This window comes from Vicugna pacos, chromosome 13 (genome assembly GCF_048564905.1).
Source record: "Vicugna pacos chromosome 13, VicPac4, whole genome shotgun sequence".
Taxonomy (NCBI): domain Eukaryota; kingdom Metazoa; phylum Chordata; class Mammalia; order Artiodactyla; family Camelidae; genus Vicugna; species Vicugna pacos.
Genome location: NC_132999.1, coordinates 47,924,888 through 47,941,803, shown reverse-complemented (window position 1 = coordinate 47,941,803; position 16,916 = coordinate 47,924,888). Strand labels below are relative to the sequence as shown.

The window sequence follows — 16,916 nt, the reverse complement described above, 5'->3', positions numbered from 1 at the left end:
CCTCCTACATGGGGAGGAAAACAGGTCTAGACAGGACCAAGGTCCCTCAGCCAGGCAGGTGCCAAGTAGATCCAGGAGTACAGGCTCCTGTCTCCCCACGCGGGGTCCAGCCTCAGCTCCAGCCTGGGTTTCTGGACTAGCCTCCTCCTGTTCATTGGGACCCCACCTCTGTTTCTAATCAGAGCCAAAAACAAACCTTAGAGGACAAACCACCTTTAACATGTGCCTCAGCCTTCATGAACTAGGACCAAAACTCTACCCCCCTCCCCCAGCTCCACCCCGTCACACCCAGGCAGACACACTCAAACCAACTATGTGCACAACACTTGCACGGTCAGTACACTCAACACACATCCTCATGCGGAGACACTCAGTCACAATTATGTGCCCCCCTCACCTGCACACTCATAAACTCGGGTGCCACCCCTTCATTCACACCTGCCTCGTGTCACCTCCTTCCTCGTTCTCATTTACACACACTCTCCTCAGACCCCAAGATGTGGCCCAGGCATCCCAGAAGGGACTTTGAAAAGGCCCAGTCAGGTCATCCCTCCTGGTCTCCCTTGGAGGCATTTTGAGCCTTGAGAGGCGAGAACATGTTCTGTTCATCACGTTCAACCTTTGTGCAACTGTCCATCTGAGCCAAGGTCCTAGCTCTGCTCCAACCCAGATCCTCTTTCCCCAGACTGACCTCTCCTTCTCAGCCATCCTCCAGCTGCCACACTCAGGAGGGACATGGAGGGACCTCCAGGATCAACCAGCCCCCGTTTGACCACAGACTCCAGGACCCCTGGCTCAACACTAGGCTTATGCCTGTTTTTCAACAGTCCCTTACACATGTGCACAGAGCAGCTGCCTTTCAGTACCTCTCTGAGATTATCGAGAAGCAGGGCAGGTGGGCAGAGATCATTATTCACTGGAATAATCATTATTCACAGGAAACTGAGGCTGACTCCTCCCTTTCACCCCCACATCCATTCTGTTAGCAAATCTGTCAGTTCTACTTTAAAATATATTCAGATCGGAATCTAATCAGGCCTTTAGAACCAACCTTCAGTTTGTAGCAAATACAGGCAACAGAGGGACAAATTAGAAGACTTTTCAAGGAAGCAATCAGCCAAATTGAGAATGTGGGACAAGGACATTCTACAGGACAACTGATCTAGTTCCTTCAACAGACCAACTCCATGGTGGGGGTTGGGGGGTTAGGGAGGGGACTTTTAATCTAGGAATCTCTAGATTAAAGAGACTTAAAGGGGGTGAAGGGTATAGCTCAAAGTGGTAGAACACATGCTTAGCATGTATGAGGTCCTGGGTTCAATCCCCAGTAGCTCCTCCCAAAAAAGTAAATAAATAAATAAACCTAATTACCTCCCCCCCCAAAAAAACAAAACCAAAAGCAAACATAAAAGAGATTTAAGAGACATAAAAATCAAATGCAACCCGTGGGTCTTGTTGGGAACCTGGATCAACGCAATCAATTGTAAAAAGTGACCTTGACCATGTATCAGTTAGGGTCCTAGAAAGAGATGGCACAGTCAATGGGGGCAATCTGAGGATGAAAGGACTTCTTGAAGAGACGTGGGCAGGGCTAGAGAACCAAAAGGAATAGTGTAGCAGTCCAAGGCTGCCAAGAGTGGGATGCCCTTTTCACCGGAAGGGCTGAGGAGAGGGAGCAGTTCCTGGACCCAAAGAGAGTAGCTATTTACAGAGGGCTGCCTGACAAGAGACGTGATCTTGTGTAGGAAGTTGCAGCAGATCTTCAATGACTAGGCAGAGAGGGAACCAGGAAATAAACACCCAAATCTCTCTCTTCTTCCATCCTCTGATGTTTTACCAGTGCCTCCCACTGGCTGAGCCCAACCAGAAGCAAGGGAGATGGACAATAAAGTCCACACAAATCAACCTCCAAGAGGACACAAAATAGAGTGAAGAAGGGCGGAGAGTAAATCTGGAGGGGAAAACAGAAGATACCCAAGACACATATTTGAGAAAATCAGGGAGAATTTAATATGCAGAGGATTTTAGATGGTTCTCAGGAATTGTTGTTAAATTTATTAGGTGATAATGGTGGTGTGGTTATATAAGAAAATGTTAATATATATGGAAATATTTAAGGATGAAATTACAAGGAATTGTTTGAAAATATTACAGTAAAATGAGAGAGAGAGAAGGAAAGGGAAGGGAAGGGGAAGGCTGGAAGGGGAAGGGAAGGATGAAAGGAACAAAGGTAAGAAAGAGAGAGAGAGAGAGGCAAAATATTGACTCTCGGGAATCGGTATTGTAGGAGCCTGAACAATGGGTCTCAAAAGTATCAGGCCCTAATCCCTGGAACCTGTACATGGGCTCTTATATGGCAAAGATTTTGTGGGTATGATTAAATCAATGCTCTTGAGATAGGGGGATTATCCTGGATTATCCCAGTAAGCCTTAATGAAATCACCAGCATCTGTATGGAAGAGATGCCAGGGGAAATTTGGCAGAAACAGAAGAGAAGGCAAAATGGTCACAGTCACAAACCCGGAATGCCAGCAGCCACCGGAAACAGGAAGAGGCTGGGAACGAACTCTGCCTTAGTGTCTTGAGAGAGCGTGACGGGGCTGACTCATTGCCTGTTAATACTGATTTGGGAATTCTGGCCTCCAGCACTGTCACAGAATAAATACGTGTCGTTTGAAGCTGTCAAGCTTGTGGTCATTTGTTACAGCAGCTATTGGAAACTAACACAAGTATACGGGAATTTATTCTACTCTTCCCCCTCTGTGTGTGTATTTGGAAATTTTCCTATTAAAGTTGTATTTGTATGTGCCCAATCCACAACACTACCTCTGAAATAGTCTTGCCAAGGAAACAGAAACAGAATCAGCAAGTTCAACTGCCAGTTTATAAGAAAGATAGAAAAGGAAGAGATCATGGTGATACACTGAGCAAACTCGAACAGTAGAACAAACATAGAACAAGCAGCCTGGTTCCTCAACAAACAAATTAGCGGATTGCTTATTTAAAGAGTGACTTTACGTTTGGGCTTATAGGATATTTTATTTGTTTATTTTTAATTGAATTATAGTCAGTTACAAGGGAGAAAGATGATGGAAGAACCTACAGGTTAAATGAGAATTAAGAGACATAGCAACTGAATTGCTATGAGCCTTTTTTGGATCTGGATTCAAACAAACTGGAAAGAAAGAAAGGGGTGGGGGTGGGGGGTATGTGGGAAAGGAAGAAGCAAAAGAAAGAAACAAACAGAAAGAAAAATTTTTGAGACAATCAGAACTTTGAGCACTTTAGATATCTAATTAAATTAAGGAATTCATGTTGATTGTTAGGTTAATGATTTTATAGTTATGTTAAAAAGAAGTCTTAATTTTTAGAGATACACATGAAATACTTACAGAAGAAATTATATATTTGGAATAGCTTCAAAATAATAGGGGACATACTTCAATTGAAAAAATGGGTTGATAATTATTGAAGTTGGCTGATAGTCAATGGGGAGCCATTACACCATTAAGTGCACTCTTGTATGTGTTTTTAACTTTTTATAAGAAAGGGGCTTTTGTTGTTTGTTCTTTAAAGTAATTCAGCACTTGTTTAGATTTTAAAAATGAGAGCAACAATGAAAAATAAAACTGTCCCAACGTTATAAAATGAATAATTGTGTCTTGGAATTTTTCCTATGATAGCATCTTATCAGGATGTTAGGTGCTGTGTCTCATACCATGTAAACGGAAGTAGAAATGATGGAACCTGGAATATTCTGTTAAATGACAGAAGAGAACAGTAACAGTAAAGATGCTGACATCAATAATGTACATAAAGGGTGTGAATAAATTAGTCTCAAAAATTTGAGGATGTAAAGATGTATTATTTATAAAATAGTAAATTATTGCCCCAAATGATTAAGGATGTAACTGAAATAAATTAAATATTGTAAGTAGACATTTGACTGTACCAGTCATTCTCAACAGGGGCTACTTTGCCCTCCAAAGACATTTGTCAATATCTGGACACACTTTCGGTTGTCACAACTGGCAGGGGAGGAGGGGCCAGGGTGTTGCTGGCATCCAGCAGGTAGAGGCCAGCAAGGCTGCGAACCAACCTACAACGCACAGAACAGTCCCTACAACAAAAATTTATTTGGTTCAACATGTTAATTACACTGAGGTTGAGAAACTCTGGGTTATATCACCTATAGTCCAAAGAGTTTATATATACAAGTTGGCCTAAAAACATCTTTTGGGAATCTTATCAGGAAAATAGTGGATTGCTTATTTAAAGAGTAACATTATGTTTGGGCTTATAAGATATATACTTTTTAATTGAAGTAAAATCAGTTATAATGTGTCAGTTTCTGGTATACAGCATAATGTCCCAGTCATTCATATATATATATATATATATTCGTCTTCATAGTCTTTTTCATTAAAGGTTATTACAAGATATTGAATATAGTTCTCTGCACTATACAGAAGAAATTTGTTCTTTATCTATTTTTATACATAGTAGTTAATATTTGCAAATCTCGAACTCCCAAATTTATCCCCTCCCACCCTCGCCCCCCCAGTAACCATAAGATTGTTTACTATGTCTGCGAGTCTGTTTCTGTTTTGTAGGTGAGTTCACTAGTTCTTCTTTTTTATTTTTTTAGATTCCACGTATGAGTGATATCATATGGTATTTTTCTTTGGGCTTATAAGATATCTTCATTTTTCCTTCATCAAATAAACTTATTTTAAATTTTAAATTAAATAAATAAATTTACTTTAAACTTTCAATGATGATAGATGATTGACAGATGGATCTATCCGTCAATGTATCCAAAATCCGACCACTTTTCACCATTTCCACCTCCATGGCCCTGGTCCAAACCACCATCTCTCATCTGGTGTGGCTCCCCCTACTGGTCTCCCGGCTTCCACCTTCATGCCCCTTTTAGTCTGTTCTCAACACAGCAGTGCTGTTGAGCCTATGAAACATCAGTCAGATCACATCATTCCTCTGCTCAACACTCTCCAGTGGCTTCCATCTCCCATAGAGGAAAAGCCAAAGTCCTTTAAAATGCCCACAAGGCCCTTGTAGAGACCTGACCTGACTTCATCTCCTACCTCTTGCCCTCCCCCTACCTCTAATTGCATTGGTCTTCCTCCTCTCCTATACTCCTGCCTCAGGCTTTTCCACCTGCTGTTCTCTCTGCGTGGAGCACTTTCCCACAGACACCCAGAGTTCAGGTCGTTACTCAGATGCCACTTTCCCAGTGGGGTCTTTCCTAATAACCCAAACAAATTGTAGCCATCCCCTGACATGCCCTGGCCCCTACCCTGCTTTATTTTTCTCCACAGCACTTATGACATTTAACATATCATATATTTTACTTATCTACCTTGCTATTATCTGTCTCTCCAGTGGAACTGTAAGTTCCTTGAGAGCAGGGATTTGTCTGTTTGTTTATCACCGTATCTCATTACCTGTAACACTGCCTGGCACATTGCAGGCACTCCTTGATAAAGTTTATTGAATGAATGAATGAGGTTAGAGCAAGAAAGTGACATAGCTGGTAGGTGGCAGAACTAGAATTAGAGTCCAGATATCCTAAACCCTATCTCAGTCCTGGACAGCCGTTATAAAGGCTTTATTAACTTCTTTCTGCCCTCTCGAGCTGTCCTTCACTCGGATTGACGTGGACACTTCACTTCTGTGAGCAGTCCTTTTCTCATCTGTAAACAGAGGGTAATGTGGGAGGAAGAATACCACAGAGAAAAGAGCAGGGGTTTTAGAATCAAAGAGACTTGAATTCAAATCCTGATTGCCACCAACTCTCTGTGTGAACTTGGAAAAGCCAATTCACCTCTTTGAGCCTCAGTTCCACAACCTGCAAATTGAGAATAATTGTAAGTACCTTATTCTGCTGTGAAGAATATGGGATTCCGCCCCCCCCAAAGTTATGAAGTTTGGAAAGTAAAAGCAAAACTGTGATTTTCACATGCAGTATGATTGTCCACACAGAAAATTAAAGCAATTCCATGGTCAAATGATTAGAATCAACAAAAGACTTCAGCAAGACTTCTGGATATAAAATCAACAATAAAAATTAATCATGTTCCTATAAAGAAGCAATAAACAGAAAATGTCATTTTTAAGACCCAATCTATAATACCAAGAAAACTACTTGGCAATTTTTTTTGCCAAAGATGTGCGAGGTCTTGATGGAGGATATTATAAAAATCATTGAAAAATAATTAAACAAGAACTAGATGGATAGATGTAACACATTCATGCATGGGACTGTCAATATCATAAAGATGTAAGTTCTCCTCAATTTAGCCTATAAATTCAGTGCCAGTCCAATCAAAATCCCAATAAATGCTAATTAACCAGATAGTGGGAATCCTTTCACAATGTGTACATATATCGCCATGATGCACACTTTAAAGATCTTACAATTATACTTGCCAAACACATCTCAGTAAAGCTTGAGGGGAAATGGCATACGTAAAGCACTTTTTTAAAAAATCCTAATAGAGTTCTGCAAGGAACTTTACAAGCTGATCCTAAAATTCCAAATGGAAAAGCAAAGAGCCAAGCCTAGCCAAGAAATTTTTGAAGTCTGAATTTATGAACAATAGGGACATAGGGATAGAGTTTTCCCTATCAAGTCTTATTATTAAGTTACAGTAGTAAGACAGGGTAGTACTAACAAAGGGACAGGAAAACAGACCAGAGGAACAGAATAGATATTCTTGAAATAGAGATCACTGTGCTATACAACAGGCCCTTGTTTTTTATCTATTTGTAATAGTCCATATGAAAAAAAATATAAAAAGGAATATATATATATATAAATGAATCACTATGCTGTACACCAGAAATTAACACAACATTGTAAGTCAATTATACTTCAATTTAAAAAAACAAATAGAAATCATACATATGGAAATAATACATATGACAGAGTTACCATTACAGATCAGTAAAAAAGGAGTAGATATTGGTGCAAGATACATGGCTATCCATTAAGGGAAAAAAAATAATAAAATTAGATCCTTATCTTATATCACATCCAGAATTAAATTCCAACCTGCATAAAGACCTAACTATGAAAAGCAAAATATAAAAGTTTTGGAAGGAAATAGAGGACAATATCTTTATGATCTAAGGTCAGGGAAATTTTCTAAATTAAGACATAGAAATTACAAGTAACAAAGAAAATCTGGATAAATACGGCCATATAAAGTTTAAAACTGAGTACATTCAAAGATACTATAAAAATAGTAAAGAGAAAAGTCACAGACTGGGAAAAGATATTTGTAAAACATGTATCATGAAACTTTAGGCATAACGTAACCTGAATTCCTACATATCAATAACAATAAGACAAGCCTAATAGAAAAATGGGTAAAGGAAGGAGTAGGCAATTTACAGAGGAAAAAGCCTGAAGGCTGAGAAACATAAATATATGGTCAACGTCTCAGAAAATCAGGAATTCAAATTAAAACAACCAACCACCAGACTGGAAAGAAATGAAAGCCTGCCAATTCCAAGTATTGCCGAGGATGTAGAACAATGGAAGCTCTTATTACACTGCTAAAACGAGGCTACAAACGGCGCCACCATTTTGGAAATTAATTTCATAAGAAAGTTGAAAATGTGCAACTTCTTCCTAGGTACACACTGGAAATATTAAAATTTGTATGTTTCTACCATGTAATCCTGTACAGATGTTAAAGCGAACAGAGCCACATGTAATAACATGGACAATAAACACAATGCTAAACTTAAAAAGCAAGTTGCAGAAGGATAAATATAGCATGATACTATTTCCTAAAACTTTAAAACATTATTATTACTGGTGGACACAATACATATGCATCAATATATAAAGACAAGTTCACATATGGTTACCCTCAGGGAGTGGAGGGCAGGATTAGTGAGGATACACAGGAGGCTTCTATTATATCTGCAATAATCTATTTAATTCAGCAAGAAGTAGGTGCACAGGAATTTGTAACATGCATTTATATATATAAAACCCGGGCCTGAAATTAGCCAAGATAATTTGGAGAATGAGAAGTCAAGTAAGTGTCACCTAGTAGATCAAGATTTACTACAAAGTTCCAGTAATTAGGATAGGAGGTAGCTCAGTGGTAGAGCGCCTGCCTAGCATGCACAAGGTCTTGGGCTCAATCCCCAGTACCTCCATTAAAAAATAAAAATAAAAAATAAAAAGATAGGAGGGTGTTTGCACTAAGCACAAGGGCAGACAAATGGTGCAAAGGAACAGAATAGGAAGAATCACAGGAGGGGGATTCCTCCCAAACCAGAGACCTCAGAGCCCGTAAGTCACTTGGGCAGCAGGTTCATTCTGAGAGCCTCTCCGGGATGGCTTGGCAGCACCGAAACCTCTCTTATTCCTCATAACCTCAGTTTCTCTCTCTGACTCTTTTTCTCTCTCTTTCTCATTTACTCATCCTTCTTCAGACTTTGGGAGTTTGAATGTCAATTCTATCACTTAACAGATGGGCGCCTGAGTCTCAAAGCCTACTTCTGTAAAGTGGGGATGACACCACAACCTCCCATGGAATTAGGTCTGTAAAGGACAGTGCCTGGCAGCTAGTCCTCCTTCTCCTCCCTCCTCTTCCTCTCCCTCGTCCTCTCCCTCCTCTGGTCAGGGCTGAGTCCCACCTGCTCTCCCTGTCCAGCTTGGGCGCACCTTTGACAGCAGTAAGGACTGCTCCCCTCCCCCAGCTTCTAAGAGGGGGGCCCCTCATTGTGGCTGGATCCTGTAAGGAAGCCTTAGGGGTGTGGCGAGCATCCCCAGCAGTGAGATAAAGGTGAGAAGGTCCAGGCCTGGGGGACTCAAGGGCAGGGGTCTCCTGGAGGGTTTAGGGCAGGAGAGGACTTAGGACTTGGGCTGGGTGGAGCCCTAGAGCTCCGGCCTTGCTCTTCATATGGGCAGAGAGAGGCAACTGGTTGTATGCCTGGGCATGCGGAGGGCATGGGAAGCCCCTGGAGTCTGGGCACTGTGCTTGGAACTCTCACTTCTAGAGTGCTCTGTGACAGTCAAAAGAGAGGTCTCCAAGGGATAACGTGGGTGCCCTCCAAGAGTGAAATTGGGTGCTTGGAGAACAAGGATAGGAGGGAGCCTTTGCACTGTGCGTTCTTTTGTATCTACTGAACTTTTAGCTTGCTCATTTGTTACCACTTTAAAAAATAAAAAAAAAAGTAAGATATGGAAACAACCTAAATGTCCATCAACAGATGACTGGATAAAGAAGACATGATATATATAAATACACAATGGGTGATTAGTCAGCCATAAAAAAAGAATGAAATAATGCCATTTGCAGCAGCATGAATGGACCTAGAGATGATCATATTGAGTGAAGTAAGTCAGACAAAGACAAATATCATATGATATCACTTATAAGTGGAATCTAAAAAAAAAATACAAATTCTATTTACAAACCAAAACCAGACTCACGGACATAGAAAACAAACTATGGTTACCAAAGGGAAAGGGTGGGGAGGGATAAATTAGGGGTTGGGGACTAACAGATACACACTACTCTATATAAAATAGGTAAACAACAAGGACCTACTTTATAGCACAGGGAACTACATTCAATATCTTGTAATAACATATAGTGGAAAAGAGCCTAAAAAGAAAATGTATATATATGCATGTGCATGTGTAACTGAATCACTTTGCTGTACACCTGAAACTAACATTGTAAATCAACTACACGTCAATAAAAATTTTTTAATAAAAATAAAATAAAATAAAAAGGTTTTAAGATAAATTAAAAGAAGAGGTGGAGACTGAGGTCAGACTTACCTTTGTTTAAATCCCACTGTGGCCTCCTAGCTGTGGTATATTGGGCAAGTTTCTTAGCCTCTCTGAGCCTACACCAAAACATAGTTGTAAAGTGAGGAGACTAGTATCCCTCTGCTTCAGAAGAGGATTGCATAATTAAATAAGATAATGCTAACAAGAGCAGGGAGCATGATGTCTGACCCACAGTAGGACGTGATAAGCGCTAGCTAGCTTTTTTATTATCAGCTTGTGCCGAGTCCCAGGGCCATTAGGAAGCAGCACTCAGACAGCTAGAAGAGGCGGCCCCTCTCATCACGCTCCATGATGTGGCCGGGACCTCTAGCTCTGCTCCTGGCTGCCCCTCCAGTGCACAAGCAGGGCCCAAGGGGAGAGGTGAGAAGTGGGGATGGTGTTGCTGACTGGGCCTCGGCCCCTGACTCAGCTGAACAGTACCACCCAAGGATCTTGGAGGCCTATTTAAGTGTGTGAGGAGTTTCTATGATATGTATGTGCGGTTGCATTGATGCGTGTGTGTGCATGTGGGGCAGGGGAGGTTTGTGAGCTTACATAAAATAGGTTTGTTTGCCGTGAGTGAGTGGAAGGTCTTTCATGTCTGGGCTTATTGCCTGCTGCAAGAGTTGTTCATGTGCTGTGTGCATCAGTGCTATCGTACATGTTGTGTGTCTGTAAGGATGTGTGTTTCGTCCTGTGAGTAGCAATATACATCACATGAGGGGGTATCGTGTCCATTGTGACGGTTTGTGCATTGTGCGTAGCGATGGGTCATGGGTTGGATCAGTGGATGTTGAGGGTCTGTCGTGTGATGTCTATTTGTGAAGGGCCGTGAGCTGTGTCTGTGGGTGATGAGGGTGTGTTTTGTATCAGGTGTGGGAAGGAATGCCACATATGTTGGTGACTATATATGTTCAATGTCTCTGAGGGGTAAAAGGATGTGTGCCGTGTCTGTGAGTGATGAAGGGGTTGGGCGTCCATGAAGGGTGCTGATGGGAGGGAGATCAGACCTAATCCAGCTCTGCGGACCCCTCCAGAGCCTGAGCAGCATCCAGGACCCTGCAGAGCAGCCAGACAAAGCAGCCAAACCTGACCCTCTCACCCAGGCCACCAACCTCTTACCTGAGAAACTGCAGGGACAGTGATCTAGGAGGTGACAGAGATTGCTGAGGGGAAGGTGGGGGCCGCCAAGAGCATGTTTCCTGGACGGCTTCTCAGAGAACTCAGGAAGTGGCACAGGGAGTGGAGAAGAGGCAGAAGGCACGCCCAGACATAGCTGCGTGACTCACTTTACGCTCCAATACCTCCTGAGCAGATACAGGACTAGGGGAGTCCGCCTGCAGGCTCTGCTGGATGCTCAGGGTACAAGGCCAGGAAGGCAGCTACTTGGGCGGGGCACGGGGTGGGAGGCAAACCTAAGGTCACCAGGAATACTCACATCCATCCAGGGAGTCTCTCTCTGTGCACATTAGCTCAGTCAGAAACACTGGGCTGGTCCTTCCCAAGAGGAAGGGCTGGGCCTGGGCTGACAGAGGGGAGGAACTGGGCCCCTTGTCTGAGGCGGAGTTGCGCCCTGACCTAGGGAAGTTCCTAGCCCCGTCCTCAGGAGCCTGAGCTTCAGTGGGAGGACTCCAGTGAGCCCCACACTGCTGGAAAAGACTCAAAGCTGTTTTCAGAAGAGACCCCTGTCTTGCCCACAGGAAGCCACAGTCCAGCAGATATGACATAGCCTGCCCACATGTGCCCCGAACCAAGGAGGACACAGCCTGCCTTCAGGGATGCCCAGTCTGTCAGGAAAGAGACTATTCTGCCTCCTGAAGCCACCCTCATGTGAGGGGAGATGCAGCCATCCCTGCCCTCCTGAGCCCCTAATCTGAGAGTTGCCTAGTCTGACCACAGCAAAGACCAGCGTTCTGCCAAAGCCTAGGACTCTGCCTGGAGCTCCAATGTTGCGTGTTCTGTGCTGAGAGTTACCACTTCCGTCCGCCTCCACCCTCTACCCCGCCTCCCCAAAATATCTGATTCGCCTTAGCAGGAAGCAGAGGGGTCAGGCCACAGAGAAAAGCAAACTGGGCCCCTGGCATAGGTGGACATTGTCAAATATCAACTCAGAATCCAGGAGACCAGGGTTTGACTGCCACCTCTGGTCTTCAGCTGGAGCTCCCTAGGCGCCTCTGAGCCTCAGTTTCCTGGGTCAGTAACAGCCACACAGACTCCCTGTGCTACGCCTGACGCCTGGCACTTAACAGGAACTCAGTAAATGAAAATCACTTTATTTACCCAAGTTCCTGCCTTGTGTCCCAGAATTGAGGGTCAAATCCTTTCTCCACAACAGACTCAGTTGATCTTATTAAAAATGAAGATTTAAAAAAAAAAAACAAAATAAAACAAAGCAGGAAGACAGGAAATAGCTCAGTGGTAGAGTGCATGTTTAGCAGGCATGAGGTCCTGGGTTCAATCCCCAGTACCTCCACTAAAGAAAAAAAAAACATGTTCTTTGTTCTCAGATTCTACTTTGAGAGATTCTGATGCATCAGTGCCAGTGTTGAGGCCAGAAAATGAATTTTTAACAAGCATCCAGGTTATTCCAAAGCAAGAGGCCCACATTCCAGAACAGGCTTGGAGGGAGTCCAGAGGCCACCAGGACTGGGCAAGGAGAGTTTCATTACTTCTGGGCTCTTCCTAGCTCTGCTTACCTGCACTGAGTCACAGGTGAAGGGCGAGGATTTGGGCATCTCTGTCAGAATCCCAGGCCCTACCTTCCCCCTACCTCCTGGTGGACTGGCTCTCCCTGACTGAAGCCAGATGGGTTAACCCAAGAGCTTGTTAAGGTCTAACTGTCCGAGCGCAGAGAGTTCCACACAGAATCAACCCAAAGAGGAACACACAAGGCACATAGTAATCAAACTGACAAAAATTAAGCAGGAGGAGAAAACATTATAATCAGCAAGAGAAAAGCAACAAATAACATACAAGGGAACTTCCATTAGATTATCAGCAGATTTTTCAGCAGAAACTCTACAGGCCAGCGAAGAGTGGCACGATATATTTAAAGTGATGAAAGGGAAAAATTCACAACCAAAAATATTCTATCCAGCAAGGCTGTCATTCTGATTTGATGGAGAAATCAAAAGCTTCACAGATAAACAAAAGCTAAAAGAATTTAGCACCACTAACCCATCTTTAAAACAAATGTTAAAGGAACTTCTCTAGTCATCAAACTATAAGAAAAGAGAACAAAAAGATGAAAAAGGGAAAAAAAGCCTACAAGAGATTGTTTTGGCAATTTGGTGTATTTTATGGTTCCATATAAATTTTGGAATTGTTCTAGTTCTGTGAAAAATGTCGTGGGTGTTTTGACAGGGGATGCATTGGATCTGTGGGTTGCTTTGGGTCGTACAGCCATTTGATCATGTTGATTCTTCCAATCCAAGAGTACGAAATATCTTCCCATTTCTTTGTATCATCTTCAATTTCCTTCATCAGTGTTTTACAGTTTTCAGAATATAGGTAACCTTCTTGGTTAAGTTTATTTCTAGGTATTTTGTTGTTTTTGGTGCAATGGAAATGTTTATGCCAGTTATAAAATTCTGTTTTTTGAAGTGCAACAAAAAAAAAAAGAAAGAAGAAAAAAATTGAATGAAGGGCTGCAAAGAGCAAAATATCCTTCTTTTTATGGGTGAGTTGTATCCACTGCATATATATGCAACATCTTCTCTAAACATTCATTTATTGATGTGCACTTGGGATGCTTCCATATCTTGGCAATTGTAAATAGTGCTGCTGTTAATCATGGGGTGTATGTATCTTTTTGAATTAACGTTTTTGTTTTTCTGGGGTAAAGGCCCAGGAGTGGAATTGCTGGGCAATATGGTGATTCTGTTTGGGGGTTTTTGAGAAACTTCCATATTGTTTTCCATAGTAGTTGCACCAATTTACATTCCAACCAACAATGTACAAGGGTTCCCTTTTCTCCACATCCTTACCAACATGCATTATTTGTGTTCTTTTTGATGATGGCCATTCTGACAGGTGTGGGATGGGGTCTCATGGTGATTTTGATTTGCATTTCCCTGATATTGGTGATGGTGAGCAGCTTTTCATGTTCCTGTTGGCCATCTGCATTTCCTCTTTTGGAAAAATGTCTGTTCAGTTCTTCTGCCCATATTTTAAATGGAGTGTTTGTTTGTTTTCTTTTTAATTGAAATACAGTTGATTTAAAATATTGTATTAGTTTGTGGTATACAGCATGGATGGACTTGGAGGACATTATGCTAAGTGAAATAAGCCAGACAAAGACAAATACTGTAATGTATCACTTACATGAAAGGAATCTAGAAAAATATGATAACTAGTGAATATAACAGAAAAGAAACAGACTCACAGATACAGAGAAGGAACTAGTGGTTACCAGTGGGGAGAGCGAGAGGGAAGGGGCAAGACGGAGGTGGAAGATTAAAAGGTACAAACTATCAAGTATAAAATAACCTGCAAGGATGTGCTGTACAACATGGGGAATACAGCCAATATTTTATAATAACTATAAATGGAGTATAACCTTTAAAAATTGTGAATCACTATGTTGTGTACCTGTAACATATAATATTGTACATCAACTGTACTTTAATTTTTAAAATATGATATTGTAAAATAAATGCATAAAGTTAAAAAATAAAATAATTTTTTTAAAGGAAAAATTAAGATCCAACTCTGTCTCCACCCTGAATCCTGAATCCAAATCTTCAGAGAGACCAGAGAATGTCTTTTTAACAAGTTTCCCAGGGGTCCTCTATCCTCTGCTCATCTACCCAATTCTTGGAGCAGGAACCACCCTGCCGGAAGAGGGGACAGGGAGGAGTACCCACTTTTGCCCACGCTGTCTGTGCCAGCCAGATCTCTGTAACCCTCAGAGCAACAGATTTAAGAGATGAGGAAGCTGAGGCTCAGAGAAGTTTCAAGACTCCAGTCTGCCTGACGCCAAATGCAGGCCTGTCGCCTCCATTGGCAAGGTTTGTTCTTTCTATGATAAACAGAATTTTTTGATTTCTTGGAACAGGGACAGAGGAGGTATTTTCACCTTCATTGTACCAAAAAGGAGGAAGCTAAAACCCAGAGAGGCAAAATGACTCACCAGGATTACCCAGCTAGTGAGGGGCAGAGCAGGCATTCAGTAAGGTAACTCCGCACCCCTTCCAACCTCTCTCCCCATTACTCAGGGCCCAACGTCCCCACTATTCCCAAATCCAACCGTGAGAAGCACAGATGAACTCCAGCAAGGGGGCAGGTGAAGCAGATGTGCTGGGATGGAGGGGAGGGTTGAGGAGAGGGAGAAGGAAATGGAGAAAGGTGAATCCTGCTTCACTGAGGTTCCACCCCAGGGCAGGCCCAGACTCACCGGCAGCCGCCCGCCTTCACACACACTCCGACCTCCACTGGGGCCTGGCTGCAGTGGCCTCAGACAGCTGCTGAGAGGCCACAGCCACAGAAACCGGAGGTTGAAGGGGTGGGGAGGGGTGTGCGGGTGTCTGGACTGCCAAAGGCGATGACTGATGCTTTCGGTGGTTACATCTTGTTTTAAAGGTACAAGTCCCACTTTACCGGTGAGGAGGCTGGGGCTGAGTTAAAGTCTCTGGCCTAAATGCCAGATACGGAGCCCGACCTGTCTGGCTGGGCCCTCAGTAGCCCCACAGGGGGCAGTGAGCAGCATGGTGGGCGGTGCTGGGAACGCTTGGCTCCACTCCATCATTCCCAGTAAACTGCAGGAAGAGGAGTGAAGTGGCTCATCCAGGCTTTCATTTTCTCTGAGCTCTGGCGCCCCTCCAGCCAGCCTTTCCTGCCCAAGGAGCCCCTTGACCTATTCACCGATGAAGGGGCTGGACAGCCTGCCACAACCACAGCCCCGGCCTGGAAGCTTCTGAGTAACGTGGTCTCACTTCAATGCCCATCGCGTACCCCTCTCAGGGGCCAGGTCTTTGCTGAAAAGATTGCTCTGGGCAGGGTTATGGGAGTGGGCTGGGACCACTGCTGACCTTCCAGGTGGGCCTGTGGCAAATGGGTGCCAGTAAGGAAATGGGAAGGCATTAGTCCATCCATGTTGTGGCTGGAACCCAAATTCCTTGGTATGATTTCTGATCTTCCTGGTCTCACCTCCCCCCATTTCTCTGTTCCAGGCACGGTAAGTGATGTTCAATTCCATGAACAGGCTATGCTCTTATCTCTGGGTTTTTGCACCCACTGTTCCCTCCGAAACATCTTACCCTCAAGTCCTACCCCACCTATGCCAGACAATCTTCCTTTCCTCCTTCCTTGCCAACAAGTCTACTGGAAACAGTAGGTGCCTGGTCCCAAGGGGCAAGTCCTTTGTTTTCCCAAACTTACAATTAGAGGTGGCCATATCACGCATTTTGTGGTCAGTGATGCCCCTTAGGGAAAATTTTGCTTCCTAGATGACTTCTGCTTGGCAACTGGTACGAAGTGTGGTGCTACCACAACCTTCTCTGAGACTCTGCAGCTAAAAGATGGCAAGCCCTCCTGAGAGGATGGAGAGGAAGCCGAGTTAGAGCCTGGGTCCATGGTGGTGCTGTTAAGGCCATGGACAATACCTGAAACTGCTTGTCACCAGGCTCATGTGAGAAAGCAGTCCCTCACTTGTTTACTAGTTATTCCTTGCAGCTGAAGACACTCCTGACGCGTCAGCCCCTGGGTTCCAACTTTAAAAAGGTCACTTCATCCAGGAAACACTCCCTGGCTGCTGAGAACAGGATCAAGGGCCCCCTCCTTGGAGCAGTGGCTGAATCGTGACTTTCCTGATCCTTGCAGTGGTTCACCTGCTCACGTGCCCCAGGAGGCTGTGAGGCAGGCAGCAGGGGCCCCGCGGTGTTCACCATTTTATTCCTAAGCCAGTATTTGTTGAACAAATAAGCATACCTGTAGCTGACTGCTGGCACAACCTCCTTGAGGGCAGAGACAGGGCCTGGCCCTCATGAGATGCAAACAGTTGAACCGTGACCACCACCTAACCTTTAAGGAAGGGGTGGGCGTGCACACTAGTGCATGCGCGCACACACACACACACACACACACACGTGTGTGT

General features: G+C 43.5%; 1 protein-coding gene across 3 annotated transcripts in view; it reads right to left on the bottom strand.

Annotated features, from left to right (window-relative positions):
- PTAFR (platelet activating factor receptor) overlaps window positions 1-15,300 on the bottom strand; it is a 37,498-nt gene extending 22,198 nt beyond the window's left edge. The window contains exons 1-2 of one of the 3 annotated variants that reach the window (XM_072974978.1): window positions 15,219-15,280; window positions 9,833-9,900 (exon numbers count right to left, since the gene is read on the bottom strand). The gene's annotated coding sequence lies outside the window, so the exon portion shown is untranslated. Of the gene's footprint in view, window positions 1-9,832; window positions 9,901-15,218 lie in introns of all 3 variants that reach the window. The other 2 variants (XM_072974980.1, XM_072974977.1) reach the window with 2 other exon arrangements.
- Window positions 15,301-16,916: the final 1,616 nt, after the last annotated feature.